Below are 6,577 nucleotides of genomic sequence, written 5' to 3'. Positions count from 1 at the left end.
ACGGAAGACCCTTTATGCTGCAACAGACTAAAGATCCAGAGTGCTGCAACTAAGACCCAGCACAGCCAAATAAGGAAATAAATACTTGCGGGGGAAGGGATTTTAGAACTGGAAGGGACATTTAGAGGGTATCGAGTCCAGCTTTTGGCTAATTTGGGATTCCCTTCCACAGCATCCCTGAAAAATAAATGGTAATCCAACTTGAACTCTTCCAGTGGAAAAAGGCAGCCCATTGCGGTTCTGGCTGACAGTCATGGTGCAAAAGTCCCACTCAGTACTGAATCGTAATGTCTCCCCTATTTTGATCTTATTCTGATCTAGTCTTCACTTCTGTAATTACACAAAATAAGTTTAATTCTTATGCATTTAAGTCAGACAGATATGGTTTCCACTTTCCCACGAGTATGACCTTGGGCAACTTAACCTATCTTACCTCCTGCTTTCTTGACTATTAAATGAGGAATAATAACAGCATCTGCCTTGTAGGAATGCGAAGTTTAAACAAGAGAACTTGGCCCAGCGCCCATTATGCTAACGCTGAGCCATTTGCCAAGTTCCTTCTAGCATTCCTTATGACTTCTGCAGTTGACCTTCCCGGGGAGGCTCTCCCAGGCTGTTAGTCTGGTAGCTGAAGGCAGCGAGCCTCTTGCTGGAGAGATGCCAGGGGCATCCATGAGGTTTTAGACCTGGAGGACAGCCCACACGTGGAGAATTCTCCAGAATTCCACAGCAGCTCCTTACTCTGCTTGGGAGAGTGGGGGCCCAGACAGAGGCAGGCTCAGTGACTTGCCCAAGACCATTCGGTTAAGGCAGAGAGAGAAACAATTCTTTGTGGCAGGAGATGAGATGAAGTTTCTGACCCAGTATTTATTTAAAAACACACACACACACAACAGACTTCAGTTAGCCACATATGCTGTTTTTGCCTGAAAGTGTTAGTTGCTCAGTCATGTCCGACTCTTTGGGACCCCATGGACTGTAGCCCACCAGGCCCCTCTGTCCATGGGGATTCTCCAGGCAAGACCGCTGGAGCGGGTTTCCATTCCCTCCTCCAGGGGACCTTCCCGACCCAGGGATTGAACCAGGGTCTCCTATATTGCAGGTGGATTCTTTACCAGCTGAGCCACCAGGGAAGCCCACTGTTTTTGCCTAAGGACATGTAATTTCAGAATGACTTAAAGATCTAAGAGGGTATAATCCATGCAGTCTTGCAAAATAATATTAATTGTTATCCATGATGACTGAAACCAGGGCATTGGCCCCATGTTCTATAGAGTAGCTACTTCCCTGGTGGCTCAGACAGTAAAGCGTCTGTCTACAATGCAGGAGACCCGGGTTCAAGCCCTAGGTTGGGAAGATCCCCTGGAGAAGGAAATGGCAACCCACTCCAGTACTATTGCCTGGAAAATCCCATGGACAGAGGAGCCTGGTAGGCTACAGTCTATGGGGTCACAAACAGTCGGACACGACTGAGTGGCTTCACTTTCACTTTCTGTAGAGTAAGTGGAGCAAACGTTTATTTACATGATTTTGGTAAATGTTTTGGGATAGTTTTTAAGACTGCTAAGTTTTGTATCACTGGCTATATTAACCATATATGTTTTATTTCCTATATTCTTAAAGCTCTGGCACCTGGGGCCTCCCTGGCTGGGGAGTCACGGCCTCTCCCAGGGCTGCTGAGGGACAGCAAATGGCTCTCCTGCACAGGCTCACCAATCCAGAGCCCACACTCTGAACCACCTCCTCTGCTCTGTTCATGTACCTTGGGAGTACTTTCCTCCCTAATCATCCCAGGACCAGGACCAGAGGAGGGACCGCCCCTCTGCCCCAGAGCCCACTGAAGTTACTCCACCAGCCAATCCTAACCCTGCTCATCCAGCCGCCCCCTTTCCTTCCCGTGGGAACCATAACAAAAGCTCGTGCGCCTGCTTTCCCCTTGCTCCTCTGGCTCCTGACCAACCCTGGGGCTTCCCCACAAGGCCCTGCGTGGCATGTCACGCCATACCTTCTGCTTCCAAGGACAGGTCTCTGAGTGAATAAACTTCCTCCTTCATGACAATCATTTCCACATCTGTGTATCTTCCCATACCTGATTAAAGCAAATCCCAGGGACATTTGAAGGTACATATACCAATTAGCTTCCTCGTCCTCCTTTCACATGTGAACCAATCCTGGGTCCTTGTAGGGAACCCAGCAGGTTCTGGGTCAACCCCCAGGGAGCACAACTTTGGGTGTTTCCAGAAATCACAGACTGCTGCCCTTCCACCCACATGCTACCAGGAACTGAGGTTGGAGATCTGTTGTGAAAAGGCCAACCTTGAGGTATGGTAAATCCGCAAGACTGGAAGGGAACTTGCTGGCTATTATAAGGGACTGTTCTCTCTTCTGAACCCTGAAATCTGGCTTAGGCTAATGAAAAATGTATCCTGAGGTTTTGGAGCAGTGATCCCGTAATACTTTTTTTCTACAGACATTTTTAAAAAACCAACTTTCAGGAGCTTCCCTGGTAGCTCAGTGGCAAGGAATCCACTTACCAATGCAGGAGACATGGATTCGATCCTGGTCCACGGAGATCCCAAATGCGCTAAAGCAACTAAGCCCGTGTGCCACAACTACTGAGCCTGCGCTCCACAGCCTGGGAGCCACAACTGCTGAAGCCCTCACGCCTGGAGCCCACGCTCTGCAACGAGAGAAGCCACTGCAATAAGCCCGGGCACCGCAGCTAGAGAGGAGTCTCTGCTCTCCACAGCCGGAGGAAAACCCCACGCAGCAGTGAAGATCCAGCACAGCCAAAAATAAAATAAATACAATTTAAAAAAAAGATATCACTAAAAACCTTCTAAACACCTATAAAACAATGTTTTAAACATCACTAATTCTGTAATTATTTAATGCTTAATGACCTCCACAGTGATTACATTTGTTGAGCAGTACTTTACATGCACTATATTTCATGAGAATTAAATATCACCTTTAATAGATATGCACCATAAAGCAAATAAACAATGTAAATGTGTAAAAGACATATCATTAATGCAATAGGATTTAGCAAAATAAATATGACAAATTGGGTAATTTTTTTAATGGTTACTGGGACGTCCCTGATGGTCCAGTGGTTAAAACTCTGTACTTTCACTGGCAGAAAAAACCAAGATCCCATATGCCACACGGGTGGGGAATCCACATGCCACTTGGGGAACTAAGACCCCACATGCCACATGGGGTGGCCAAAATTGTTTTAAAAAATGAATCCAAGAGAAGACCTGAGAACTATTCTCCTTATTTGACGGAAACTTAGAGAAGTTGACTGACTTGCCCAAAGGTCCACACGTACTGTAGCTGGTAAACTGCAGAGTCAGAGTTTGAACTAGATAAATAGATAAATAGAGTTCTATTTATCTCCAAAGTTAATGAACTCTTTTAAGCTATCATACTTTTTTTAAAATAAGAGATTGCATAAAAAACATTTAAAAAATGTGTTAGAAATAAAATGTGTAAGAAGTTTCCCTTCAGGAGATTTACAGGCTGGTGACTACAGATTTCACTTATCAAATTAGGAAAATGATACTTTGTATTCATAAGTATGCTTACATGCTTGCTCTTCTAAGTATGGTATTTGTGACAGTATGCTATTTACATACATCTGAGACTATCTTACATCCCTAGACACCCCATAAACTGGCCCCATCCCTGCGCTATGGAAATAAACTGGATGATCAGCCTTTGAACCACTTTGCTGAACACCTGAAACACAACATTGTGAATCAGCTATGCGTTAGTTGCTCGGTCATGTCCGAATCTTTGTGACCCCATGGGCTGTAGCTGGCTCCTCTGTCCATGGGATTCTCCAGGCAAGAATACTGGAGTGGGTAGCCATTTCCTTCTCCAGGGGATCTTCCCGACCCAGGCATTGAACCTGGGTCTCCTGCATTGTAGGCAGACTCTTTATGCTTTGAGCCACCAGGGCAGCCATCTGAGACTATCTTACTTCCCTAGGCATCCCATAAACTGGCCCCACCTCTTCGCTACAGAAATGAACTGGATGATCAGCCTAGAGTGGAAAAATCTGCATGCATTTTTCAATCCCTCTGCACTGAATTGTATAAGACCTTTTCTACAGGAAATTTTCCCTTGTTAGGACCACACCCAGCACTTGGGACAATATCTAAATCATAAGCATTATTAACAAACAGTATGCATTTATGGTTTTGTCCTTTTTTTTTTTTTACTTTTTGGCCACATCACATGGCATGTGGGATCTTAGTTCCAGGACCAGGGATCAAACGCACACCTCCTGGAGTGGAACCACAGAGTCTTAACCACTGGGCCACCAGAGAAGTCCCTGTTAACTTGTAAGTTTTATAGGTATTGATTCAATTATATTTTCAAGAGTCTTGTGGGGAACAGGTAGCTAGCATTAACCCATGCAAGAGACAGAAGTGGAAGCAGACTGGCGGTAAGTGCTCACCGTCATTCAGCTGGTGGCACAAACAAGAACCAATCTTCTTACTCTCCAAATCCACATTCCAGATACTATATCAAAGGTTTCCTGAACAGAATGAAATTCTTAGATCTTTGCAAACACATAATCTTTCCAACGTATGATTGGTTATGTTCTGGATGTTCCTATCTGTACAAACCCCCTTTCCCATTCACAACTGGGAGTGACCAATTGAAATCTCAAGACCGTTTCCTTTATTCGTTTCATTCAACAGACATTAACTAGGCACTTCCAGATTTGAGGTACTATGCATTTCCTTCTACTTAAGACATCTGTGAACTGGTTTCACCCTAGTCTCTAAGTTCCTTGAGGACAGTGGAACTTCACCCAACTCTTCTGTACACTGCAAAATGCCTGACAATACTTGGCACTTGGTGAATACTCATTGTTTCATGACTTGAAGCTCGACCAAAACTCGAATCTAGTCCTATTCCAATTCCAATTGAGGGGGATGGGAAAAGATGGCAGAGTAGCAGGACCTCGAGTTCACTGCCTCTAAAGAGCTCATCAAAATTACAACTAATTGCTAAACAGCCATCGATAAAGACTGGAACCTACCGAAAAAGAGATCCTACATCCAGACATAAAGAAGAAAGCACAATGAGACAGGAGAGGCGTGCTCTTGATAAAATCAATTCCAAATGAATCAATAATTCAAATAAAATCATCCATAGCAGTGTCCAACCGCTCCTTTCCTCCTGTTTCCCATTTCTAAGTACCAACTTCCCTGGAATTGATTTTTTAAAGAGCACAGTCCTCATATTGGATACTAGATTAGGGCCATCACAGTAGTCTAAAAAACACACACTAAGAATAACTTGATTTCCTTGTAATTCCAAGGTTCTTACACCAGACCATGATGGGATCAGGGGGCGATGTTCCGGACTAGGAATTATGTCAGCATGGCCACTGACTTCCATCAAAATCTTCCTGGAGTCTCAAAAACCTCTGGCCCTGTTTCCTCAGTTATAGAACATGATGGTTTCACTTAAGAGCCCCTGAGGAACTAAGAGTCTACCATTCAGAATGGCTCATAAAATATGAAAGAAAATGCATCGAATGGTAAGCTTTGTTTAGGCTGAAATGCAAAATATTAACTCAAAAGATAGAATCAGTGAGTAACATTAAAATGTCTCATTGTTACTCTTCTGGGGCTAAATTATTTCTTACCTTGTCATTTATCATAAAGAGTCTGGTATTATTGATTTGTATGTGTCACTCTCATTTACCCATTCCTTTAAAGAAGGAACTGTCCTTCGTAAAGAGGTGGGATCTAAGTAAAACACTGTTGGTATTTTGACTCTGGGTAACAACTCTACATCCGGATTCGTTCATCTGACTTGGAGACATAGGAGGAATCCTCGCTTCCACGTGCGGTCCTTCCCATGCCAGGATGCTGTCTCCAGGAAGGAATAATTAACTGAAAATGATCTTTCCACTCTTAATGTGCGCTAGAACGCCCTAGGACCAAAGACCTTGCAGCCATGGGACCAAAGACAACCAATTATTCCAGGGCATTAGCGCTGAATAAACAGCCCCAGAGAAGACAGTATGTGTGGCTGTGAAGTCGGGAATCTGACAAGTTCACTTTGGTGAACATCACCTGACAAGTTTCCGGGTCAATCACCCCAGGGCCAGGAGAGCTGGTCCGTAATTTCTGAGTTCAAGGGCAGCCAGTCTGGTGGGAAGAGGGGTTCAGGTCACTGTCTTCCTGAGTTTGGGGGACGGCTGAACTCCCCCAACTCCTAGGTCCTGTGGCGCCACCTCGGGAGCAGGGAACGATGCTGACCCAAGAAGGGTAGAGAACGTTCCTTGGAGAGACCTCCACAGAGGGAGGGCGGGCTCTGAAGAGGCCTCCTCACAGAGGGAGGGAAAAAAAAAGTAGGGATTTGTCGGTCCGTTTGGCTCAAAAGTTCCCAATTCTCAGGAATTCATTCCGTGACCAAAGCACTTGTGAAAGCGCCAAGGCCCCACACTTCGGTCCGCGAGTCTCAGGACATTTTGCGAGGAAAGTACTAAGAGGTCCACGCTACCCGGCCAACCAGCTCCCAGCGCTCCCTGGATGCAAACTCCCGT

General features: G+C 45.1%; 1 long non-coding RNA gene across 1 annotated transcript; it reads right to left on the bottom strand.

The window, feature by feature from the left end:
- Positions 1-2,019: 2,019 nt before the first annotated feature.
- LOC129637368 (uncharacterized) lies at positions 2,020-6,421 on the bottom strand. Its single transcript, XR_008707448.1, has 3 exons — positions 5,672-6,421; positions 2,535-2,680; positions 2,020-2,089 (listed from the first exon to the last, which is right to left on the bottom strand). It is a non-coding gene; the product is annotated as an uncharacterized LOC129637368 (long non-coding RNA).
- Positions 6,422-6,577: the final 156 nt, after the last annotated feature.

The sequence above is a fragment of the Bubalus kerabau genome, chromosome 23 (assembly GCF_029407905.1).
Source record: "Bubalus kerabau isolate K-KA32 ecotype Philippines breed swamp buffalo chromosome 23, PCC_UOA_SB_1v2, whole genome shotgun sequence".
Lineage (NCBI taxonomy): Eukaryota > Metazoa > Chordata > Mammalia > Artiodactyla > Bovidae > Bubalus > Bubalus kerabau.
This window is presented reverse-complemented; position numbering and strand designations above follow the sequence as displayed.